Source organism: Ceratotherium simum, chromosome 13 (genome assembly GCF_057802395.1).
Source record: "Ceratotherium simum simum isolate JZ-2026a chromosome 13, ASM5780239v1, whole genome shotgun sequence".
NCBI classification, from domain to species: Eukaryota; Metazoa; Chordata; class Mammalia; order Perissodactyla; family Rhinocerotidae; genus Ceratotherium; species Ceratotherium simum.
Genome location: NC_141912.1, coordinates 20,520,201 through 20,547,694, shown reverse-complemented (window position 1 = coordinate 20,547,694; position 27,494 = coordinate 20,520,201). Strand labels below are relative to the sequence as shown.

The 27,494-nt window shown below is 36.3% G+C and overlaps 1 long non-coding RNA gene across 10 annotated transcripts in view; it reads right to left on the bottom strand.

Annotated features, from left to right (window-relative positions):
• The window catches only part of LOC147915384 (uncharacterized), a 388,885-nt gene that overhangs the window by 17,075 nt on the left and 344,316 nt on the right, over positions 1–27,494 (bottom strand). For all 10 annotated transcript variants that reach the window (XR_015553987.1, XR_015553980.1, XR_015553983.1 and 7 more), the window contains one exon: positions 13,871–14,040. This is a non-coding gene — a long non-coding RNA (uncharacterized LOC147915384). The remainder of the gene's footprint in view (positions 1–13,870; positions 14,041–27,494) is intronic.

Sequence of the window (27,494 nt, the reverse complement as noted above, 5' to 3'; positions counted from 1 at the left end):
GTACATTGATAGTGTAAGCTTCCTCAGTCAGGATGGGATAGAGGCAAAACAAATATATTCATGTATATTTAGGTAGAGCCAGTGTGTGAAAGGAACTCTTCATAATACATGTCATAGAAACTAGTAATAGATCCAGGCCTTGCCTACTTCTCCAGTTTGCTCTCAGACCATTCTCACACTGGCTTCCCTATCTTCCGTTGGCGCTCTCTGCCTTCTTTCATAACTCAATACGCCATGTTCTTCTCACTTCAGGTACCGCATACATGCTGTTCTTTTGAATGAGAATGTGTTACCCTCTGTCCAATGTCCCACCTCTTCATCCAGTCTCTAGCCTGGTAAAGATCTTCAATAAATAGTTGTTGGATGAATGAAGTACGTTCAAAACACTTACTGAAACAAAAAGCCCTCTGAAACTCAATATGATTAGGATATTTGTTTCAATGTGATTCCTCTTTTGGTTACCAATATAATATTTTTTACCAATATAAATTTGAATCATATTTAAAGAAGATGTTGGTGTGTACCAGGCATCTTGACTTTATAAATTTAGCTATATTTTTAGATGCAGACTCATATTCATCACTCCCACAAATACAGAAACAGACATATGCCATTTTATTACTTTATAAAAAAAAAAAAAGAATATTTTTAAGCAGACACATGCCTGTACTTAGCATATCAATGAATTCTCTCCCACTAAGTAAGCAACATAGAAAGCCAATCTAATCAGAATGTCAATCTACTAATTTACAATGAGACGTGCAACTGTCAATTCAACCAGACATTCTTGTCAATCTGACCAATGTCTATTTTCATCCCAGGCAAGAACAGCTACAGGTTGGTGAATCTTACATAAAAACATGGATGGGACCAGAAAAAAGACTAATGGCTGCCAGGAGCTTGGGGTGGGAGCAGGGATTATTTTCAAAGTGACATGAGGGAATTTTGGGGGGCAAGGAACTCTTCTATAACTTGATTGTCCTGATGGCTGCATGACTGTGTGTGTTATACGAGTACTCAGAAGATCTTAGGAAGTTTCTTCTCTTTGTGAGAAATAGTGTTGGTACAAGAAAGTCATATAGCACAGTTGGTGAGACTGTGGGCTTTAAAGGCTTTGAATCGGGTTCAAATCTCAGCTCTATAACTCAATTGCTTGGTAATAAGCAAATTACCTAGGCTAATCCTTGAACCTGAATGAGCTTTATTTTCCTGATCTATAAAATGTAGATACTTCAAAATGCAAGGGTAACTCAAAAGTCATTTTGAAGATTTCTGAGAATAGCATAGATAAAGCTTTTAGCACATTCCTGGCACACAATAGATGCTCAATTTATCAGTAGTTTTTCTAATAATGTTCAAGTCCTTTATTTAGAATTCCTCTCCACCAGACTATGCTTCAATGGGCATCAACAACATTCGCCTTCGTGACTCTCCTTTCTAAACTTCTTTAGTCACTAATCTGGTTATATTTATGCAGCCTTTCTCAAAACAGGATACAATACTCTGATTATGTTTCTGATTAGCAACTTGTAACTATGTTCCAGTCCTGCCTCTCAGATTTTTTCCCAGAGACCACCTTGATTAGAATCTAGGGGCTTTGTAATCTCTTGAGTCATATATTGATAAAAAATTTTTGGATAACTATTACTCATAATAAATCATATCCACTTTGTGGGGATTTATTCAATTTAACTCTTAATCAGCAATCTTGTATCCAAGTTATATTTGGATATACTTTCTCATCATGCCTATATATTAATAACATTGTTTAAATGTCTTCAAAGAACTAATACGGGAGCAGGTGGTAGCACCTTTGAACTGGTCTATAGGAATCAACCTCAAAAGAAAATATTCTTGCACAGGTACTGCTTACAGAATCAAGCTTCAATCTCCTAAAATTGTCATTGCTGAATCAGGACTCAACAGGGGTAGAAAAATGGATAAATGATGTATACAGGGCCTCTCCTGCAATGCAGCAAGCAGGTGGCTGGCTCTATCTATAATCTACTCAGCGACACCACGAATGCAGAAAAGATACTGCAAGTTCACAGGAGAGCTGTGAGCAGAAATCTAGGAGATACCAAATGCCACAAACAGGAATCAAAGTAGAACAGAGGGAATAGTAGTCTGTATCCAGAGCACAAGCCTGATTTTCATGATAGTAGTGGGGCCCCTTCATCAATCTGTCTTCTAAGGAAGCAATGTCAAAGGGAGTGTGCCCATTAGTTCATGCCCACAGCTTCTTATATGTGCCAATCAGCCCTTACAATGGAGAGGATTAATGAGCGATCATAAAACATACTTTAAATTATGGCACGTGATACTCAATAATCTAGGATATGCAAGAGTTTCACTGACATGGTCAGACATCTTGAGAAGTCCCTATACTCTAACATTCTCTGGGAAAAAATGGTTCAAGCCTTCAAAACTCCTTCCAGGAAGAAAAGAAAAATCCAGCTGTACAGCATTCATAAAACTAGGCTCCATTCTTTTGCAAAAGAAAATACACACGGGGTGGCCAAAACTAACATAAGTCAAATCAGTTTCAGAGAGTGAAGAATAGACTGACAACAAGTCTGAGTTGTTGGTGACAAGGTAGGGAGGCAGAATTTTGATTCGGATGCTTCATAACAGGACTTTTTGTAGAATGCAAGGAAGATTGAGCAAAGGTTTCAGTAAAAGAGAGTCACTTAGATTTCAATTCTCTCTATTGGAGACCAAATATTAAACCATATAAAAGGAAAAGGAAGTCTTTATTATTCAGAAAAGGTAACAAAAAAACAGAACTCCCATCACCCAATTAATCTACCTAACACAATCAAAGAATTAGTTCCCTTCATATTTTAAGAGCCTTTAGGAAGAAAGATATAGACATCAGAAAGAAAATTAACTCCTTCTATTCCTATTTTCATCATTTCCCTTTTATATTTTTCATAAAAATCTGAATAAGAATCTCTTATTTCTTTCTCTACATAGATATAGGGAGCAAAATGAAACAGTGATGATAGCTTGATGGATCGGAGGGTGAGAAGATACTGTCACTTTGTGCTGGCTTCATGGTAGCTAGAAACTATTTACCAGGTTGACTTAGGATAAACTATTAATATAGATTATTAAGCATGACAATTTTTTTCTAGAAGAAATTTTTGTAACTTTTAATGATATAACACTTAATGATTCTATGACAAAAACTCCATGGAAAGTAATTTAACTTCTCTGTGATCCAGCTTTCTCATTAGCAAAAAATGTTACTAAGATAGTAATAGGAGGAAAAATATATTTCCCTAGGACACATCTTGTTAATAAATTACCTAAAAAATCTCAGAAAAAAGGAAAAGATCCATCATTTTTATTAAAGTGTGGCACCATGAAATTTAAGGCACAGAGATACCAACTGCTTTGGTCTGATGATTGTCTCAATCATTGGCAAGAATGGGAATAGGATCCCTGGGGGGAGGGAGGGGAGGAGAGGAGGTCTCTCCTTGTATAGTATGCAACGTTGCTGGAAAGTTTCAAAATACCAAACTTCTACTGAAATCTTAAGGAAGTCATACACCAACTACCCCAAAGCTGCTGTTAGCATACTCAGAATTTACCTTTCTTTTAAAAGGCCTATTAGAGAAAATATATTTTATGCTTATATATGCTGTTCATCTTGTTTCATAAAATACATATAAGCCTCTCTCCTAGTGCATAACATATATTATAATACATACTACAACATATTTTACATATGATGGGCATTTGTGCAGAAGGCATCGTGCTGGGAAATTCAAAGATGAAAACTATTTTTAATCACAGGAGTTGGAGTCTCTCTCAAAAAGGGAATCAGAAAAGATTGATTTGTTTGTTTGATCCAGAAAATGACCCACAGTGTCTTTTATATCTTCATGCTCACTTGAAGTTGAGAGCTTGTGGTCCCTCAGAAAGCATGTCCTGAAGCACCGTTCTGGGCATTGAGGATGCTCAGATAAGACAACTGGCCTCTAATTCCCTGGCCTCTTACATTGTCGGGGAGAGGCATTTAAAAAAAAAAAAAAGTTAAGAGACAGAGTAGTCTGATGCAACAATGGAGGTAAGGACAATGGGGAAGCCATGCCTAACTCTAGTTGGGGCCAGGGAAGACTTCATTGACAGGGTAATGGCCCAGTTGGATTTTGAAAGATAACCAGAAATCACCCAGGTAGACCAGAGAGGCATTCATTGCAGGGAGAGGAAACAGCACCATAACATCTGGAGAATTGCAAAGGGTTCCGAGGACTCTTATAAGTAAGGGAAATTCCATTGAAAAAGGCTTTTATGATCCAAGTGACTTGGAATTTAACCTGTATGGGGGAAGGAAGGAATCTACTGAAGAATATTAAGAAGGGAAGGGTGGTATGAGCAGGTTTTTTATTTTAGGATATATCAAAAGATATTTCTGGAAATATTATGCAAATTGGACTAGAGCGGTGAGAAGTAGGTGACAGAGAATCTAATTAAGACAAAATAGTGATAGACCAATTATATTTGTGAATCATAATTGAGACAATTTGGTATACAACTGAATGTGGAAGGAGGACGTTTTAAGAACCTAGGTCAAGGGTGACACCAATGCCTGAGAAAAAAATACAGCATAGAAATAGGAGTGGTTTGAAGTGGGACAGCACAGAAGACGATGCAGTAATTACAGAAGAGAGGTTTTAACCATTTTTCAGTCTCTGCAGCCTTTGAGAATCACATAAAATCTATGAAACTTTTTCTCAGACAGATGCTCATACCCAAACCTATACCATATAGGTAGAATATGATTTTAGAGCATTCACAGTTCTCCTTTGAAGACTCTTCTATTAAGAACCTCCTAACACAGAATAAGTAAAGAAGAAAACTAACTGAAACCCTGAGGGACACTCACTAAAAAGATTGGCAAAGAAAGACAGTTCAGCAAAGGGAATTGAGGATGACTAATCAGACAGTTAGATGGGGAGCCAGGAGAGAATGACATCATGGACCCACGAAGGTTGCAAATTTCCAGAAGTAGGAAATAGGCAGCAATACCAAATGTTATTAAGTGGTTCCAGGGAATGAGAATTAAACATAGGCCATTGGCGTTCACTGGTCTGCACATTTGCTGGTCCAGAAGCCAGACTGTTGTAACAAGATGAGGAAATGAGGAAGAAGAATCAGAACCTATGCAGACACTTCCAAGAAAACTGGCAACTAGGAAGTTTGAATGAGGAACAGAGGTAAGACAACAGCTTTTTATTTATTGTTTATGCATAGGTTGGGGCAAAACTTGAGCATGCTTTTTGGTTGAAGGGAAGGAGCAGAGGAGTGAGAAAGATTGAGATAAAGGAGAGAGGAGGAAAATTAATTCAGTAACTTCTTAAAATCCATCAGGTTAATTTTACGGAGGAGAGTGAATATTTTCTATGAGATAGAACAGAAAGAAAAAACTTCTCAGCTGTAGATAACAGTAGATATGGAGAAGAGAAAGGATGAAGGAGATTGTACTAGATGGTGTTTCTCTTCTCTGTAAATTATAAGAAAAGGTCACGTGCTGAGTGGGTATGTTATGTGGTTAATGGTGGAGATGGGAAAGGAGGGCTCATATTATAGATACTAGTATGCTATCTCGTTTTCACCATCATATGCCAAATACCTAGCACAATGCATGGCACACAACGAAACTCAATAAATACACATTGAATGAACGACTACAATTTGACGAATTTAGGCACATAGCAAAATGTAGAACAGCCAACATGTCAAATGAGAATAAAAGCTAACCAGGGAAGAGTAAAAGGTGTTCCGAATATTTTTAAGGTGTCCAAGGAAAGGCAGCCCAGAAGTGCTGTAATTTATTTATATGCCCTACTGCAGAGCTCTGGATGACCTGCAGTGATCTGAGGAGGAAAAGATATACAACCTTCTCAGGAGCTATTCCACTCTGCCGTCCTCATACATCCTTAGAAAACAGGTATCCATTTAATGAATAAGTAATTACTGACAGTTGGCAGATAAGACATGTAACTTTCTTATCCAACACCCAATACTCTGCAGCAGAGATGGACAACACAGAAAAATTAGTTAATTACACTGTCAGTTGGTCACTTCGCTCTGCAAACCACACAAAAGAAGAAAAGGAAGCAGGACCAGCAGACTTCTCTGCAGCAAGTGTCACTCTAGATAAACGAGAGGGCTAGGTACTCTGTGCTTTGTATTCCACAGATGACTTTCTCATGTCTAAAACCATTCAAATCCGAAAACAAAAATCCCTCTCAAATCCAAAAGAACGGCCACTGAACAATGAGGAATGGAAGGCACATAATTAAATCTCTTCTGATGAAAGGCTGTTGAACTGGATTCCCAGTGACTTGGGCCATGATGGGTTACATATGCTGTGTTCAGGTGTCATTTGAATTCACATTATATCTAATAAATCACAGTATGTTCACTTGTCCTATTAAAACTGTATTCTACCTTACCAGGTCTGAATAATTTGTATAAAATTGATTGCTACAGTTCTCACTAGAAGCTCTAATTGCATTCCTGGTATAACTTAAAATGATAACCTTATCTTAATTAGTAGCATCATGCAGAAATGCTTTTGAAAGCCTCTGAGAATTAACCTGCATTTTTAAACAGAAGCCGTGGGGCTTAAGGAAAAAAAAACAACTTAAAAAAAATATTCCTGTTGAATACGTGAGCCAGTGTTAATTTACCAAAGCTACAAAAGGAAATAATCACATAGTGAGAGACGAAGCAACGCAGCTAACACCTCGTCTAATCAAACAGTTTGCGTTTCTCTTTGCAGAATCACACACAATGTAATTCTAAGGCCTAGATCTCTATCGCGTCCACTAATTCTTGGCACCCACAGAAGAGTCTCTCTCTGGTTATGCTAGTGAAACTCATCATCCATAATAAGTGGAGCACTATAATTGTGGAAATGAGTGGACAAACAAATTGGGCGTATGTATTGACCTCACAGGGAATTAATCATTATATGGATCACCTTTAGTACTCACTTAGGTTCCCATACCAGGCTTTTCCCCTAGTCAATCCTGGTTCGATTAATTCTGGCCTTCCTCATCCTTCCAAGCTTTCTAACATCCCTTTCTGGTCCACATACATTTGCAATGTCTGAGCAAAACTCCAAAAGAAAAAGGTTCCCTGTGGGAGGGGTTATACTCTCTGTGTCTATGTTTTCCATATTATCACCCTGGTAAAGAGATGTACACTGGCTCACTGATGATCCAAAATAACACACCAGGACACACGAAAATTAATATTTCAACCACCTTAAACTATATGATGGCAAGATAAAAAGACTTTGCAGTAAGTCATCATTGTAAAAACCCAAAGTAGATGTTAAAGATTCTCCAACAAAGTGTTTGCAAATTGAGAGGCCTTCTAAAAAACACTATGCAGCTTGGCACGTATTGTCAAATGTCCAGCCAAAGACATACATTGGGTAGACCTCATTATCATCCAAACTGTAACTATAGCCACCTCTAGAAATGTTAAATACATGCACTTATAAGAGGACTACTCTCCCAAGATTGGCCTCTCAGGTCTGTGGTTTCTTTCTGTAAACTGGTACCCACTTGGGAAATAATTGTCTTACTATAATGCAATTTGGCATTTCCTTATTTAAAAATGAGTATGGTTCAAAAAAAAAAAAACATTTTCTCCTTACTGGAAGTTAAGGAACAGTTTTATCTAGATGTAAGAAGTTAGAGTCAGTAGAAAATATTACAGAAGGATATTATCATTAGAACTGAATATAAAATTAGTAGAAAGCAAAGAGATAGAAACTCTTCTCATATTTGGGATTGCAGTGGATTGAAGTTCCATCTGGCTTAGTTGATCAGCATATAAAACAGTAAAATTAAACATAGGAGAAAATAGGTGTATACTAATATTAGTTCAAAAACAACCTTTTTTAAAGTTGTCAGTTTCTTCTTTAATAGCATTAAAACACTATTTTAAAATGTCTACTATGTGCAAGGAATTACGTGTTGTAATTGATGTGAAGGCAAATTGCTCTTATAAAATAGTAAAGCATCCCTTTAATTTATGTTCAGCTTCTCTTCAATAAGATACAACTTTTCAGAGAAGTATTACTGTGTGGTATACATGGGCACATATTTACATAAGCAAATTATCCATACCTTGAAAGTCCTCTAAATGTATATAGGGCTGGGCACATTTTCTTCTATTTAATACTCTATCTCTGGGCTTGAGAGTAAGGAGATTAAAGACTAAACATATCTTAGCACTGTGAGAATTCAGCCTGAAAAATCCCAGTGGAAAAGACATTTTAATCAACAGATATTTCAAATTGAGTGACCCCAAATCTGTTTAACCAGACTGTTTGTTCTACAGAAGGAAAGCCCTCAGATAATTTAACTTGCTTTTAGTTTCACTAGTGTGACAACCACATACTGATAGCATCTTCGGGTTGCAAAACCTAAGTCTTTTTACCATTGCAGTGATCGTCTCATTTACAACATTAATGTGTTAAACAGGGACTGCATGAAAATCCTCAATTATTTTCAGACAGCCTGTGTAACACTGCTGCTAATTCTAATGCCCAGCAAGCATAATCATCATAACCTCTGCTGTGATCCCAACAAGGATTCTTCAAACTCCTTATAAATGCATTAATCACCCCTATGAAAGTGACTGCTTGCTTTTAACGAACAAAGATAATGTATGTTACTGGGATTATACCACTGCATGCAGAATCATTAAAGAAAGATAGACCAGAATTTATGATTAAGCCTTTGGACAGCAGGGCACTATTTTAACCATAAAAATCACAATCTGCAAGGATAGTGGCCAAAGCAGAGGAACCATTAAAGACTTATAATTAGCATCAATCAAGGTGACACTACTGTTGACATCTTTATTACTTTAAATACACTAATCAAATACTTCTGCATTGAGATGGAAAGATTGATAGGCAGCTAGACACAGAAAACATCCCTATGGAGAACAATTTAAAATGATCTGTTTGAAAGGTAACAAAAAAAGCACTGGTATTAGTCAAGTAGGATCCAAACACACAGCTCTGAAATGGAAAAACTCAAAATGGACCTACTGGGTTGCCAGGGTTCTCACGTGGATGCTTTATCACCAAGCATTCCTCCAAATAAACACATATTTGTATGTCCCTTCTGTGTGATCCACTGGACTTGCTTAATTTGGATGAAAAAATAACTCTGCAGAATATAAGCTTCAGGCTACTCTGTCAGGTAAATAAATAGCCAAGTACTCCTGCCCAGCATTTGCTCACTTTCTAGCTCGCTCCTTACACATGCACATGGAAATGAAAGATAAAGGAGAGCCGAACCTGATGTTATTTACATAATTACAATAGGGGCTGTCAATATTATCTAATTGCATCAATGCTCAATTTCATACCACACAGACTCTAAAATATACTTTTATTATTTCTGCTCATATAAATATTTCAGTCTTAATGAACAAGAAGCCACTCAGCATCTTTGCCATCCCTTGAGCCCATATGGCATTATACTTTAAGGGCCGTAATTTTTAAAAATGCACTCGTTTCCAGTTTGTGGCTGTTTCAATGTTCACAAACTGAATCCTTGAGGTTAAGGGCATAGATCATAAAGAAAGGATGTGAAGTAGTTTTCAGCTAACAGGCTGGCTTGGAATCAATTCAGAATTACGGACAAAGATTTGGCAAGGCACCTCCCAAGAGGACAACTTCATCTTTGCCAAATGAGATTATAATGGCAAAGACTTTCATTATGAAGATGGCGAGCCCCAACAATCATTTTGGCTCCCAAGTTCAACTTTATTTATAGGTTCCGTAATTGGTGTATCCACCACTAGGTTTAGAATATGTTACATTTTCTCTGAATTAGACACCTGCTTCTCAAAAAATTTTTGTGTGTCCATCAAAATCCAGGCAGAGAGGAGTCAAAGGAAATTTCCCAAAGCTTATTTCCAAGCAATGAAGAAAGGATCGAGGAAAGAGGATGGGTTACAGAGCTGAAACAGTTGGAAGGAGCACATTACTCACAATACATTGCCCGTGAGTCACTAAAGGAGTAGCAGCTAACTCAAACCCAGTTCTATTTTTAATTTCATGGTTAAAGGAAGAAGATTTTCCAATACAGCATGATAGCCTTACAGAGGCAAAGTAATGAGAAAAATGCTGCAATTTGGCTATTGAAAATCCCACCAGTTTAAGCCAATATTTATCAAATCACTCCTTCTACAACATTATGCTACAATTTCTAAAAGGCTCCAATACTCTGACCTTCTCTCAAATGATGACAGCAAACCCTTCTGGTACTTAAAAGCATAGTAGCCTATTTTCATTTGAAGAGGTTTTTACACTTTACAAAGTTATTTTATACACATTAAATTATGCACCAACCCTGTGAAATCGATGATTATTTCCATTGTACAGGTGAAGTCACAGACAAAATGAAGTTAAAGGGTCCTTCCAATGGGCACCTGGATGGAAGGTCTGCTGACTCAATACTCTCTTTACTACACTGTGCTGACCCTGTTGCTTTCAAATGTTCCATAACCTTACTAATTAAGAAGAGAAATCACAACTACAGATGATGATTATCTATGGGAAAGACAAATTTTAAAGAGTTCTTTAGCAAGAGAAAGCTGTTCACAGAGAATCAGTAAGATGCATAATAAATAAGAGAGAACCCTTCAAGTCTGAACATTGGTTTGCTTTGTTTGGAGATTGGTCATCTTTCTATCCTACTCCAAGATTTTGTTTTCCACTGTGAAGAGTCACTTGATTCTCACTGACGCACAAGGAGTGGGGAAGGTTGTGTAATATTGTATGAGGCTGACCTTACCGCTCATGGAAAAATTGCCAGCCAGACACCAAGTGTCAGCTAATAATGAGTCAGGGATGGGCTCGACAGTAGCAAAGACCTTTATGACGAAGCCTTAACAAAGGAGCTTGGTGCAAACACGACTTCAGGGCTGGGAATGACACAAGAAGAGGACAGTCACTTCCTCATCAGAGGACATGGCTTCTGCCAAAACTTGCTGAAATGTGCACACAATACTTCAAATAGACATGAATTAAAGAACTCATATCAATATGTGCTATGTTCTAGATTCAGATGTGGAGATATTTGAGGCCTGGCAAATTCCTTCTTCTACTCTACTTAAATGGCTCAAAGCTGTTTACACTTTCCAGTTAATACCACGTTTATATAAAAAACAGGAGAAAAAAGACGATAACATTGGAAGAGCTAAGTGGAAACGGGAGAACAGAAAAAATAATTGCATGTAAAACACAGAAAAGATAAAAAAGAAAACTCTCATCAAAAATAACGGCAAGAGTAGGCTCATTGTAAGCATATTATCACTACGTGTCCCACTTCATTCTCTTTTACAATGCTTCAACACCTCTCTTATGTCGTTGCCCCAGCTGTAACTCATTTATATAACTTCAACCCTGAGCTGACTATATAATAAATCCATGTGAATTAAATGGAGGTGTTTTTTCAATTTTTAATACAGGTAGGGATATTTTTCATTATATTTATATATTGCACAATGGAGCCATTATCAGTAGGAAAAAAAATGAGCTGTGGATATTAAGAACATTGAGTTAGTTAACAAATAATATGGAAAATTTTGACAAATCAAATGGGCTTATCATTAGAAATGTTCTCCCAATCTAGCCAAAAATATTCCAACAAGTCATCTTACATTGTATACCTGCTGTGTTGCCATTTTTCTAAAGTGATGGTAAGGAGATTTAATTTATTTAACTTGAGGATTTTTTAATTTGCTGTCCACTGTATCAGATAATGATTAATATAAAGTGTGTAGCAAAGAGGCTCACCATTGTAGGCACACACAAACATGGGGTTTGAAAGGAAACAATAAGACTAACTCGAAAAGATATCTGTACCCTCATGTCTACAGCAACATTATTTACAGTAGCCAAGAAAATGGAAACAACCTAAGTGTCCATTGATGGATGAATAGATAAAGAAGTTGCAGTATATATATACAATGGAATACTATTCAGCTATAAAAAATGAGGAAATCCTAACCATTTGTGACAACATGGATGGACCTTAAAGGTGTCATGCTAAGTGAAATAAATCAGAGAAAAACAAATACTGTATAACCTCACCTATATGTGGAATCAAAACAAAAACAAAAAACAAAAAAACAAAACAAAACTCATAGAAAAAGAGATCAGACTTGTGGCTCCCACAGGTGAAGTCTGAGGGAAGGGAGAATTGGAGGAAGGGGGTCAAAAGGTACAAACTTACAGTTATAAGATAAATAAGTACTAGGGATGTAATGTACAGCATGGTGACTATAGCTAACACTGCTGTACTATATATAGGAAAGTTATTAAGAGAATAAATCCTAAACGTTCTCATCACAAGGAGAACATTTTTGTCCTTTTCTCTTTCTTTTCTTTTTATTGTATCTATAGGAGAAGATGAGTGTTGAATCTATTGTGGTAACCATTTCACAATATATGTAAATAAATCAAACCATCATGCTGTACGCCTTAAACTTACACAGTGACATGTGCCAATTATTTCTCAATAAAACTGGAAAAAACAAACAAACAAAAGCATGGGTTGGCACATCTCGCCCTCTTTCATCAGTGGTGATCAGTAGAGATGGGTTGGAAAAATTATGCTTGGTGTGAAGACTCTAAAAATATGAATATAAAAAGAAGTCCAAAGGAATTTAAGATGTGAATTCACAACACTCTAATGGCGAATTTGGTCTGACTTTGAAAATAAAAGTTATATAAAAGGGCCAACACACTCCTTTAACATCCTAAAAGAAATTGATTAAATAGTAAGAGTAAGTTGTGTGATTGGTGGGAGTACTGTACGGCCCACTGAACTCTGATGGAAAATAAAAATGTCTAAGTAAGGAGGAAAAACCTTCTTTGATGTGTACCTCTCAGGGAAACATGCAAACTGGGTTTTCCATAAACCTGGCTGGTTATAAAATACATTAGCAGTGAAAAATATAATTGAAGAAAACCCTATAGATCTATTTATACAATTATGAACAATAGCTCCACAAATTCAACTAGATTGAATATTGAGAATAAAAAGCATACAATGAAAGGCGACATACGCTATGCAAACATATACAAAAGCAGGAAATCCTTGAACATCAAATGATAGCTCTCTCCCAATTCTAATAGCACCCATCTACCTGAGATCTACGTTATAGATATGTAAGGCACACCCACTCTTCTGAAACGTACCTGCTGAAGCAGGGCAAAGACAGGCAGCACTTCAAGGCTCTAGGTCAAGGTTGAGAACACAAGCCAGAAATTCACTAATGCTAAAGACGAATAAATAGTCAAAGAGATGAGATGGTCTCTACTACTTTGTATTGAAGATCCTAAGAGGTTTGCAATTGTCTTGCAAAGTATGTTTGCTCCCTATCCTTATATTCTGTTTCTGTCCATTATATGGCTAAATCTACTATACATCAAATAAGAGCAGATCATTTCTAATTTAATAGTGACACAAATCCTTTGGAACTCATACACTATTGACATTGACATAGAATATTGACCTTGAATTCATAAAATATTGACTCACTTTTGTCATTCTCTGCATGTTTCCTAGATATGAAATGATCAGAATGAGTTTTCCCCAGACTATTTTTTTTTGTTTTGCCCAGATGTCCTCATAAACTATTACCTAGACAGACTCTTCTACCGAAATTTTGACTAAAACCACCAAATCAAAAGAATCAGTTACATCTACATTACAAGAGAATATCTCATTTTAAATACATCCTGAAAAAGCTTTGCAGCAATATTTCTTTAAATTAAAAAAAATATGTAAGCAATCCTAACGAATAACCATACCATTGCAAACAGAGTGCAGAGTTTCAGAAAGAAACAAAATGAAGTCCAATAGAGTAGCATTTGTGGTGATTCCTGAGCATAGAAAGAGGACCTGAGCTGTAAGCTGTTCTCTTGCTTCTTTCTCTCTCTCATCAGCTATCTGCTCTTGGACAAATCTTCAATTTCCTCACCTGAAACATAAGCATAATAATATTGACATTATCTCACCATGTTATGGTAAGAAAGAGATGACAGTGTGTACATGAAAGCATTCTGTACATAATAAAATGTTACAAACACAAAAATTATAAATGAGAACACTATACACATGTAAGTTATAAACAAAGAGGAAGGCAGACTACTGTGGTTGATTTGAAATTTACTCACTATAACACACGTGTGCAAAAACTAATTTTTTCAAACATTGTTTTTCCCATCACATAATTGACTTCACCTTGCTCAAAAGTCTTCATTCACACTTGGTTGTAAAAAAAGCAAAATAAAAATTTAAAGCTTGTTCATCTGGTGTATAACTCAGGTTCTTCAGAAAATAGTCAATTTGGGGAAAATGTTTAGTCTTTCTGGTTTTTCTCTCCCTTCCCCCTTCTCCTGACATACTGGCATCTCCCCAAGAAGAAGTTTATGTAATATTGTGGTGGCGGGGGCGGAGTGTCCGCTTCGCATACTGCCCTTCCTGGGTGGGCTGCTACATCCTGAGCAAGGCAGAGCTAATCTGGCCTGGTCTCTGGGTTTTGGTCTCTGCCTCCACTATATCTGTTTCTGAAGTGTCTGTGGTGGTCCTCTCAGTACAGACATGGGACAACGATTGCTTCTGGTCATCTCCTCTGACTGACCAGACTGTTCATCTCACCTCTCACTCTTCATTCTTCATCTCAGAGACTTGGCTGCGTCCACTGCCAGGACCCCAGGTGGAGAGGGGCGCCCTCAAGTCTCCACCACAGACTCCCCTAGAGCTGTGATACTGGGACCCCTGTAAGGTGTGCTGATTCCTACTTACAAGCTCAGTTCATTACCTCGACCCCCCCAGGACGTCTGGGCCAATTCTAAGACATGAGGTACCTCGAGGAGAGGTGAGTAGAATGGCCTTTTTTCAACAGGCCACTTTTCAACTCTACTGCCCACGCCAAGTGGTTTCGAGATTCCCAGGAGGCATTTCCCAGGGTTCCAGAGGGGAAAGTTGACACAGCTTCCCTTGCTCTTATCTTCCTCCTCAACCTTCTTGTTTTCTTTTTAAATCGCCTTGCTTTCTGCTCTATCCTCAATCTCTCATCAAGCATCATTTGGCAATACTGGGAGTGGGGGAGCTTCCCTTCCTATGTGGCTGGGTCTCACTTTTATAAGCTCTAGTCTTAGATCCTCAGGCTTTCTTCTCAATATGTAAATGGAAGCTTTAGCATTTTCAACAAATCCTGGCTTGTATAAGAACCTCTCTGACAACTGCACAATGATACATTTGTTTTAGACTCTAGACTGTATCTGTCCCACGCCTAAAGCAATAAAGGCCATTGATTTCACAAATGTGGCAGTTGCGGGGCAACAAGATTAACAGGGAACTTTTTAAAAGCATTATTAAATATTTCAAAATTTTATCCTTACTACATACGCTAGGTGGTTTAAGATTATGGGAGATTTCAAGAGCTCCTTGAATAAAGGAAGAAAGATAACTTGGTGAAATAACAATCATATGGAGTAGATGTTATTAACCCATTTTACAGATGAAGAAATGAAGGCTCAGGGAAGATAAATAATTTTCCTAGTGAGGCACAGCATGTAAGCAATGAAGCCAAAATTTAAACTCAAGTATTTGTATTATAACTCCAGTGTTCTTTTTACTACCAATATAAGTTCCCTGACAATGTCAATCACTCCAAGAGGGAATATATGGATATGAATTCCTGCCACTTACCTAAGCAAAAAAATACATGATTTCAGTGAAGATTATAAAAGAGAGAAATCCTGATGAGTCATTAAACTTCTTCATTTACTATTTTCTTCATTCAACTAGCATTTATTGAATACTTCCAATATAACAAATATTGTTTTAGGGATTGGAAATCCTAAAGGTAATTGTCCCTGCTCTTAGTTAAATCACAATATAGTGGTGAAGACAGACAAATGTAATTATAATACATACTCCTCAGCAAGTTCAGTGCTGTATGACTGTAATATCATGAGGCTCTCAGGGTTTCCAAATCAATTTTTTTCATGCCTCGAATGCTTACTAGAATTTCATAGTAACTCTACAGGTAGAAGTTTCATTATACATTTTGGTATGCAAAGAATTACTTAGATAGTAGAAAATGCTTGTCTTGATAAATCTGTAGACCACAAAGGGAAAGACAGAAATGTAGACTATACAGTGACTTGGAAGTCATGAGAGCCACCCATCTCCACTTCTTGCCTATTTATCACTGGCCCTTTCATGTTTCAATAGTTTCAATGCATCATAAACAGTTCCTCTCTAGAGCAACTGCAGTTGGCTATGGACATACACACGCAGCATTAAAAAATAAATTTGGTCAATTCCATTAAAACATTCTCTTCAAAAATGACATTTTCCAGTGATCTGAGAAGAGTTACAGGGAGACTCCTTCTAGAGGTAGGACATGACTTTGAGTTAGTGTCTAGGTGTCTGGTTATGTGAATGTTTTATGAAAATAATACAAGATTTCCTTTGATAGCTAAAGAGTGACCATGGTATTCAAATTCCCAATGTGGTGAAGGGAAAAGGTAACAAATGTGCCAGAATTCTGTTTTTCCAAACCCTGAAACTGAAACACTTGCCCAGGAATATTAAGACCCTTGACTTAAAAACGGAACTCAATAGGCTGCTGCATCACTTAAAACTATTAATTCCAATTAAAAAGAAAAAGTACAGTTACCCCCTAAATACTAAACAGTCTAGAGATATTTTAGTAAGGGAAATAAAAACCCACACCGATTTTCCCTCTTGTGTGAAGGAGGAGCATTTACATAACCCACTATGGAATTATATATGTGTTAATTATGGTAATATAAATATGAAAAAATATTCTATGAAAATTGCAAGTTGAAGAACTACCAAAAACATGAAAAGGCAAAAAAAAAAGATCTGCTTGAAAACAATTTCTGCCATCTTGCTTATTCATGTGTAAACAACCAATATGCTCAATGCTTTGATATCTCCATTCATCTGGGGGTTTGAATCAGTTCTAAATGTGACCTTTAATTGTGTGATTGATTTGTCAAAAATTCTGAAATATGTCACATACGGGACTAACTTCATATGAATACAAATATTTTCCTGGTGTTTCATTTTAAGTGATAACTTCTGCAGGGAATTGAGACCAACTAAATAAAAAGAATGTGTTTGTTAATTCACTCATTTGTTTAATCATTCATACGATGACTGTATTTTTCACCATGAAGCTCATATTTTTAATATTTTTTTTGCAGCTGTGTTCCCAAAAATGCTTAACAAGAGCATTCTATAACACACTAGCTGACGAAAGGCAAAGAGAAACCTCATTCTCTTATTTACATTCTACTGGTACAATCAGACCTCTCTAGGCAAATCTAAGCAAAAAGAAAGACGCCCATGGATTAAATGGCACAATTTCCAAGGCTTTCCTCCAGGTTTCTGTGCCCTCAAGCAATAAACTGGCTTTTGCATCTGGCAAACATATGCAGAAAACCAGGCCAAATATTGCTGATAAACTTGGCCAAGTTCTTCCATGTGACCCACTGTGACAGCCAACCTAAAGTTCCCAATGTCAATTCAATTTCCAAATAAAAACTTTACTTTTTCATTAATATGTGTTAATATTTAAGGTACAGATATAAATAAACCCATTTCACGTTTGGAGTAAAAAATGTACTTTAAAAAATAACAAATGTACTGTATTTGTATTATTGGAAGGAGTGAATATTTAGAATAAGATGGATATTATGGAAATAGACCTGACCATACAATCTTACCCATACAGTCAAGGCTTTAGAAGCATAAGGGAAGAATGTTTCCAGTGTTTCTGCCAGATGGAATGTTTTCTAGATTGACCACGGTAAATGGCTATCATGACTAAATCTCTCAAGTCAGCTGAAACTTCATGACTGTAGTTGAAATTCCAGGATTTTTAGAGGTTCTACCAGTTGTCAAATATAGGATCAAAAACGTTTAAATAGCCATATGCTTTAAAATGTTGATAACAGACTTACATAAATGCATACTCCCTTTCAATACATTTGACATTCTGAGGCAGCTATTATACTAGGTGATAAAGACATGAAAGTTTACACAGTCCTTGTCCTCAAAGGCATCACTGTAATAGTAGAAACTCTAAAACTCATGCTTCCTGGAATTTCAACTTGGTTCTTTGGGCTCTCTTTTTTCAAGTCATTTTCTATTATGTCAAGTAAGATGGAAGATTGAGTTACTGTGTCTATTACATACCACTACATTAGAGTGACAGTTGTTTATTGCACCATTACCAAAAAGCTATATTCTGACAGAGTGCATATCAATATATATATCAGGAAGATGAAACAACTTTGTCCTGATTAGCTCATTCACAAAAAAAAAAGAAAATTACAAGGAAGATGTATATGAGATTAATATATGCATCTCTAAGTATAGATAATTTTATCTGACACAGGAATATACTGAAACTGTGAAAATTATATATCTTTTAATATTACATGTAAGGGTATTTGTACTCCCAGAAAACTCCCTTAATACATATCCCAGACACATCAACAAACCTCCTTACACCATTTTAACTCTATTTATTTTTCTTTCTTATGACAAACTTTCCCATTCTAGTGTCTTCTTCCCCTCATCTTGTAAACAAATTCAATCACCTTTATCCCTAAAAATCACTCCTGTTCCCATGTCACTCACTACCTATGCACCAATCCTTCTCTTCTGATCTAAACTTTTGGGAGAAGTGGGATATTTTTACTGACCCATCTTCTTCACTCCATATTCATTTCTGAATCCAATGGATTCTGGTTTCAATCTTTACCATTCTAGTGAAACTACTTACTGCTAATTTAATAATTTAGATAATTTTCTAAATTGCTGAGTCCAATGGACACTTTCCATCCCTCACCTGTTTTAACAGCTCTGTCAAATTTGGTCTTGTTGATTGCACCCCTTTCTTAAAACCATGTTTCCTTGAGCACTTCCCTCTATTCTGGAACAGCCCACTCTTCTGAATTGCCTTATTTCTCTCAATATTCCAACTCTCTTGCCTCTGTAGTATTGCATAGTGGTTATGAGGACTTTGGAGCCAGACTATCTTGGCTCAAATCTCAGCTTTTCCATTTACTGGCAGTGAGATTTTGGGCAACTCATTTAATTTCTTCATCCTTAGTTTCCCATCCGTAAATTGGGAATCATAGCAGCATTAGTCATTTGACACTTGTTGGCCAGGTGGTGGGGGTTGGGGTGTGTTCTCTGTTGTTCTGACTAATTGGGCAGACACTGAGCCCCTGGGTCTTGGAAATGGGACCTTCTCATGCGTCCTGCTCCACATCTACCTGTAGGTCTGGGCCTGAGATGTATTCCTGCCCCTTACCCAAGAATAAAGGGTTTTTCTGTACCCTCTTCCAGCTGCGGTGAGCTTTCACCAGCGCCCTAAGAATAACAGTTTGTTGCTCTTCCCCACATAGTCTAATGCTTTTATTCAATAGGAAAGAGGGGAGAATACCCTTCCCTCAACCACAGCTGATCCACTCTCCCAGGTCTGCTCATGAGAATGATTTCTCAGGACTCTTGACCTATTTTTTTAATGCACATCCTACGCATCAGTAGAAGAGCCTGGAATGACTAAAAATTGCCCTTGTGTCTACAGTCCCCAGGAGTTTTACCTTCTCTTGTTATCCCATACTCAACTTCTGGCAATTTGTTAAAACTTTTAGTTGAAATCTTCTTACCAGTGTCCTTACACATCTGACTCCAGTAAGCAAGTGCTTGCATCTCACTTCTGCTTAGAAGCACTTGCCCTTCCTTAGATTTTAGGTTAGCTGGATTCCTTGGGACCTTAGCTCTCTCAAGGGTTCAAGAAAAGTTATGTAATTGCAAATTTTCTACCATTTTGTTGATGTTGTAAGAGTGGGAACACTGCTCTTTTCATCTTCCTACGTCTTAAATAGAAGCCCAAAATAGGATTTTACAACCAAGGCTCCAAAGTATTTCTATAGATAAAGGAAAATCTTCTCACCCAGTGATGTTAGAACAATTGGCTATTTATTTAGGGGAAAAAATGAACTTTTTATCCATACCTCACATTATATACAAAAATGTATCCTAGATCATCATAGATCTAAACATCAAAACTATCAAATTTTTGGAGGAAAACATAAGAGAATGTCTTTGTGATCTTGGGGAAGGCAAAAATTTCTTAGAGAGTAAAAGAAAATATTGACAAAGAAAAAAATTATAAAGTGGACTTCATCAAAATTGAAACATTTGCTCTTTGAAACACATCATTAGAAAAATAAATAGGTAAAGCTACCGACTGGGAGAAAATATTCCCATACATACACCTGACAAAAGGACTTCTATCGAACTCCTACAATTCAATAAGAAAAGAAAAACAACTCAATTTAAAATACAGGCAAAAGACCTGAACAGGTACTTCACAAAGGAATATATACGAATAGCCAATAAGCACATGAAATAGTGTTCACCAGCATTAGTGATTATGGAAATACAAATCACAACCACATGAGACACCATTATATACTCATTCAGCTGGCTAAAATTAAAAGACTGACAACACCCAATACTGAAGATGTGAAAAAAACCGAACTCTATTACATTGCTGGAGAGAGGGTAAAACGGCACAACCTCTTTGGAAACTGATATGGAAATTTCTTATAACGTTAAACACCTACCCTTTGGTATTTACCCGAGAGAAATATAAACACACATACATAAAAATCTGATACAAAAATGTTCCTAACAGCTTTATTTATAATGACCCCAAACTGGAAACAATTCAAATGTCTTTCAGCAGAAGAATGGATCCACAAATTAAAAAAATTTAAAAAAGCAGAACAGAATAAAAAGGAAGGATCACGATAGAGCAATAATATGGCTGAGCACCAAAAATCTTAAGAGGAAGAAAGAATGTAGCCACAAAAGAGTACATATTGTCTGATTCCACTTATACAAATTTCCAGAACAGGCAAGACTAATCTATGGTGAAAGAGGCAGAATAGTGGTTGCCTCAGAAGTGATGATGACATAACTGACTGGAAAAGGGTAGAAGCAATCTTTTTCTGGTAATAGAAATGTTCTACATATTGATAGGGGTGAAGGTTATATTTATGGAAACTCATGAAACTGGATGCTTAAGATTTGTGTAGTTGTTAATCTGCAAATTACATCTCAATAAAAAGGCTAAATGTGAAAATACATACATGTACACACCATCATAGTCTTTCTCTGACCACCCTATATAACGTAGCACCTCCCTCTCCATTTCTGATACTTTTGCCTGCTTTACTATTTGTGATAACACTTATTTATTAAAATTTGACATTCTAGCATATGCGTATCTATTTATCATCTGCATTGCCTATTTGAATATAAGTTTCTTGAAGGTAAGGAGTTTTTTTTAGTTTGCCACTATATAATCCAATGCCAAAAGGCAATAGTTAATCAAATTGGATGCTGAACTCTATTCGTGTTCTTGGTTTTTTGAGTTTCTTCTCTGCTTGCCTAAATGGAGATTTTTCAAAAATCAAAGGAGATAAAGCATGGCTAAAGCACTTTGAAATCCATAAGCACTATACCATCTAAAAGATGATTAAATACAAGAAATTAGCTGTATATGGAAGACATTCAACGTAAGATAGCTTAAAATTTTCTGTAGAATAGATCATAGCTGTAACCTTTCATCTAAGAGCTGCCTCTCCAAAAGCAAGAACAAGACCAGGGAAAGCAGACAGCATGGGGCAAGGCAGAGATTCCAGATAACCGGCTAAGTCACAGGGATTGTTTGGTTTCCTCAAGTTCATGACTTTGCCTTAACTCCGTGGCTAATGGGAATTCATTAGAAGACAGCTTTCTGAGATTAGAGTGTTGCAGTAGTATCAGTCAGATGGAGAATTTCCAGCAAGGCCTCTGTTCAAGCATTTGCAGATTTATAACTAATTAGATCCTGTCCACACCTCACCTGAAATCATGTTAGCAAGATCCACGTTCAAGTACCTTTATAGCTGGCAGGGGTGTAACACAGTCCTTTAGGCCATCCTGGGCAGCTCTGCAACAAGATTTTTTCTATTTCAAGATTCTTTTTAAAGGAAAGAATAAATGAGTTGGTTTCAAGGAAGCCCCAGATATAGCACCAAGGTTCCAAAATGAAGGTACCTTAGTCACCTGTCAAATATATAATCTAATGGATAATTACACACACACACACACACACACACACACACACTCACACAATCTCACCTGAGGACATAAGCACAGAGTTTTGTAAATTTTAAATATATTTACTAAATTATAAAAGAAGAAAATTGAAAAGAAAAATATCTGATGGAACATGGAATACAATGTACATTCATTTTATAACGCACCTATTACTGAAGGTTTAGGTAAATGATTGCCCAGCAATTTCTTATAATCTAAATTTTAAAGTGCCCTATGGTGGTTTAACACCACAGATATCTAAATTAGACTGAGGGAATCTCTTGAACTAATGCAAATATAATTTGAGTATATCAACCCAATGTTATTGATATAATTTGGAACAACATAATTTGTCACACATATGTAGAAGGAAGCCAACTCCCAGAACACAATATTCAAACGTGAACCATTTGTATTAATAAATTGTGTAATAATGTCTACTCACAATATATTGTATGAACAGAAATACTACTCATCAGCAGGGTACAATATTTCAATTTAGTTCAGAGTACAGGGAAGGAATGGAGTGTTCTAATGGTCTCCTTTAATACTGAATGATAAGTTAGTGATGGCTGGGAGAGAAGAGGTGACAGTTTTCTATACTTATGGTGGACAATTATTTACAGTTCTGTGGACACATATTCCTTACGTGAACTCTCTTGTGTTATTAATCAAAACTGAGACTCGGCTCAGCTAAGGAAAAGGCACAATATGATCTCTGTGATCACAGCTCTAAGTCTGAAGAAACTAAATAAGTAAGAAAAAATTCTTAGCTCAGCATACGATTTAACTCTTTATTGTCTTTTATTCATGGCCACTGCCAAGGCTTACCCTCCATCAGGAGGATTTACCCAGCCTCAACTGTTTACTCCAATCTAGTTTCTAGCTAAAGTGAAGAGAGTCACTTGTGAAGCAGCAAATTTATGCACACACATTAAAAAAAAAAAAAAAAAGAGTACGTGCTGATAGTTCAGAATAAAAAAAAAAGACTTTTTTCTTTCCCCTCATAAAGACTAGCAATCTCATGAACTGTCTTTTAATGCTTTGGTAGAAGCAATTATAGTTACTGCACTCAAAATGTTATCATTAGTCCAAGTTTTAATCATGCAATACCCTTAGGAATTCCAGAAGATGACAAGTTGTCCAACAATTTAGACAAAAACATTTGGTTTAAGGATCAAGTCACTGTCTGTCGGTCTCTATTTCTCACTTGCTTGGAAGTCGTGTGATTTTTGTACAGAAACAAAGACTTTTGGGAAACTGAGTTATATTTTAAAAATACGTAAATACCTGCAATAACAATAGTATTTTCCCAATTATGCAACTTTGATCTTGAGAAGAGGTGACTCTGGGGTCCTGAGGATCCAGCACATAGTGAAATAGAAAGGACATTTCCACTCAAGTGTTTTTACAGACCCACTGGGTGCCCCCACCCTCATTGTGAGTCTTTAACCATTAACTGGTTATAATGACCAATAGCTGGTCCAGCTGTGCAACAGTTCAGACCCTTGGTTGGGATGCCAAACACAGGACTGGAGCTCGCAAGCTGTGAGGACAAACTGACAGTTCCTGACAGTTTCTGCCTGGGCCAGGATCTGACCCAAGAGGCAGGGCAAAACTCCCATCTGCTGTCCATCTGCCATCCTCACCCTATCAAAAAAGGTTATACCATGAACCACAGACAGATGGGCAGTGCAAAGACCTATTAGGAGAGAAAAACAAGAGGTTTGAGACGATTAGAATAATGACCTTTGATTCAACATAGAAATCCCAGTAGTAATGAAAATCACGCATAATTTCGAGGTCTTTTAATTGTGTAAAAGAGATATTATGTCTTTTGCCAACGTTAAAAAAAAGATAAGTAAAATGATGTTTGTATTCTATGCACTAAGTATACAGTGCGCTAAGTACTACATACCCTAGGAGCAAAGACGAGCTAAGAATATATATATGTGTGTGTGCATATATATAGAATGTCTTCACTTGAAGTTATTTTTCTCAATGACACATCAGTGAAGTTTAACATAACGTTATTAAGCTAATAAAACAGAAATCTTTTATAGGTTTTTGGTAGTGTGCATTTTCATCAAAAGCCTACTCTATATAAACAGGAAACCGGGATAAGTCAGCTCATGTATTAAACAAAGGACTTAAGACATAAAGGGAATAGTAAACTCCTGAGTTAAAATTAAGTGTGTGTTATGTTTCCATAGCAAAAATGACTTTTGTAAGGCAAATAAACACCCTAGACAAAAGGCAGTTATTCAGTTCACACAACATATAATGTGTACCTACGATGTGCCAAGCAAAGTGCTAGATGCTAGGGATAGAAAACGAGTAAGAAGTAAGACACAGATGGTCTTTGTCTCCCAGGAGCTGATGATCTCATGGGGAGATGAATATGTAAATTGCTTCTTATATAGTATAGTGAAGTAACGTAGTGGAGAAAAGATATGGAACCATGTGGTTGGTCTTTGAGGGGTGAAATATTCATATAAGTTGTTTGGAAAAAGTGAAATTTCATATATGTAATATGTTTTAATTTTCATGTTTTTAATAGATTTACAAATTTTAATTTTTCGTTACAGTTTGTACAGGAGAATCTAACATGGGTAATCTGTGTTTTGAAAAAGCAAGAATAATCTTTTAAAAAAATTAAAATTTTTATTATAACTTTTATGTCTTGGGACCATTTGTTCTTTTTATAGCATAATATCTTCTAAAAGTTGACATTAAAAAATTTCAACAAATTGCTATAATCAAAATAATTTATAATGAACTCATATAACATGAAAAATGTGAACTATGTCCATAAAAAGTGGTGTATGAGAAAGTTCTAAGTATTTTCATTCATAATAGCTCAAAAATGGGAGCAAGCCAGCAAGAGAAAAATGGATAATCAAACTGAGGCATATTGATAAAACTGAATATCCTTAACAATGGAAAGGAAAGCTCTACTGGTACATACAACACACGGATCTCAAAACATTATGTAAAAGAGTATACACTGTATGATTATATGAAGTTTAAGAACAGGCAACTAATATGTACGGATAAAAGTCAAAAGTGATTAACTCCTGCTGGGAGATGGGGCATACTGAAAGGAAAGGGGAATGAAAAGAGTTTCATGGATAATAGGAATGTTCTATATCTTGACCTAGATTACCAATGAAAAAAGTGTATTTGTGAAAAGCCATTGAGCTTTACACATAAGATTTGTGCATTTTACTGAATGCAAATTATATATCAAATTTTTAATGCAAAATATTGAGGTAATTTGATACAATAAAATAGAGATTAATCAGGTATTTTTTAAATTCTTGTTGCCATATAACAAAATGTCTAATTAAATAGTGTATCATTTTACAAATAACAACATAAATTCAGAGAATTGATATTTTTGTACCTACAATTTCAAGGGGCAAATAAGAATAATAAATGCTCGGAAAATGCCTATTAGGAAATTCTTTCACTTGAACTGCAATGTGCTCCTTATCTGAGCTCTATTTAAATAACTTGATCCAAGTCAGGGTCAGAAGGGTATCTAAACCATATGGAAAATCTTATGCTTTATCACATGTCCATACATCCTTTATTTTTTAAAAAACAATTTAACTTCATTGTTATATAAAATGGCCTTGCTGCCCTCATTCTTCATTTCCTAAGAGTTATTTAATCACTACCAAAAAAAAAAAGTAGAAATACATAATACACGATTCACGTGAGCCTCTGATTATTCTGAGAAGGAAACAAAAAAGAATACTGTACTATTTTCAAAATGTACATCATTCAGATATAGTAATTTATCCTTTGATTTTTACATTTAATCATTATATAAACTCACCTTCATAAGGAAGTTGTCACTGACCTATTATATGAATTTCACAACAGGAAATACTGTCACCAACATTAATTCTTTATTCTGAAACATATTCTTAACTAAAACATATTTAAATGACCACAAAGAATTGGTCCTAAGGGGCTTTAATAATATCTAAGGATTAGTTGTGCTCACTAGAGTAATAATATCACTATAATTTATATACAGCTTGATTCTGATGGTTCCAAGCACTTCACATATATAATCAATTTTATCGTTAATAATCTAGTAGAGGGGGAAAATATAGTATGGTCTTCTATGCCCTTGAAATAATGATAAATGCAAAGAATAGTTGGAATGTGGAATCTTAAAGTATCACAGCAGCTATTTTCTTAAATTGTATGTGTATGTGTATGTTTCTAATGGACACTATTTAACAATCACTTCTGCTCTTCTCTGCACAACTCACAATGAAGAGAAATTGGTCACAATGGTTTAGCTAATTTTAAAAGAAAGATTCTATACCTTAACATATAGTTAATTATTTCTGAGAAAAAAATTCAACATGGGTTCTGGTTCAATCATGGTGGGGTAAGCCCACTATCTTCACACTGATTACAATTTTAAATTATATATATATAGTCATGTGCCACATATTGACGTTTTGGTCAACAATGGACCCCATACACGATGGTGGTCCCATAAGATTAGCAGCATATAGCCTAGGTTTGTAGTAGGCTATACCATCTAAGTTTGTGTAAGTACACTCTATGATGTTCGCAGAATGACAAAATTGCCTGAGGAGGCATTTCTCAGAATGTATCCCCTCACTAAGTGAAGCATGACTCTGTGTGTGTGTGTGTGTGTGTGTGTGTCTATTATCTCAACCACCTGAGGTCTCTCAAAAGCAGGCAGAGCATGGGAAAGAGTCAAAACTTGGAAAAGTCACCTGCATAGTGATGAGTTTCCCATTTTCCTTTTAGTTTTTTCTTGTGCAGTATGACCCCAAGGGTAGCGATTGCAAAGCAGCGAGCAATGGCAGCTGCACAAGCAGATAAACTCGGAGACAAATTCTCTTTTTCTGGGAAGAGGAACCAGAAATAAGGACTCCTGCAGGCCAGAGAGTTTAGGGAGAATCCCAGAGATGAGCGAGAGAAAGGGAGCCCTTAATTCGATGAATGAACAAGTATCACCTTATATGTATGAAAAAGTCCCAAATAAGGATATCAAAGGCTTCAGGAGCTGAACAGAGAGCTGAGCTTTACGTACAAGCCTCATTCCAGTCCTGAATTACACGTCCCAGAGAGACACAAGCCAACACAGCCAAGGCTTAGAGAACCGAACTGAGATCTGAACCACTTCCCAAAGGAGGTGAAATACAATTTACAGTCTGAATCTAAGTAGCT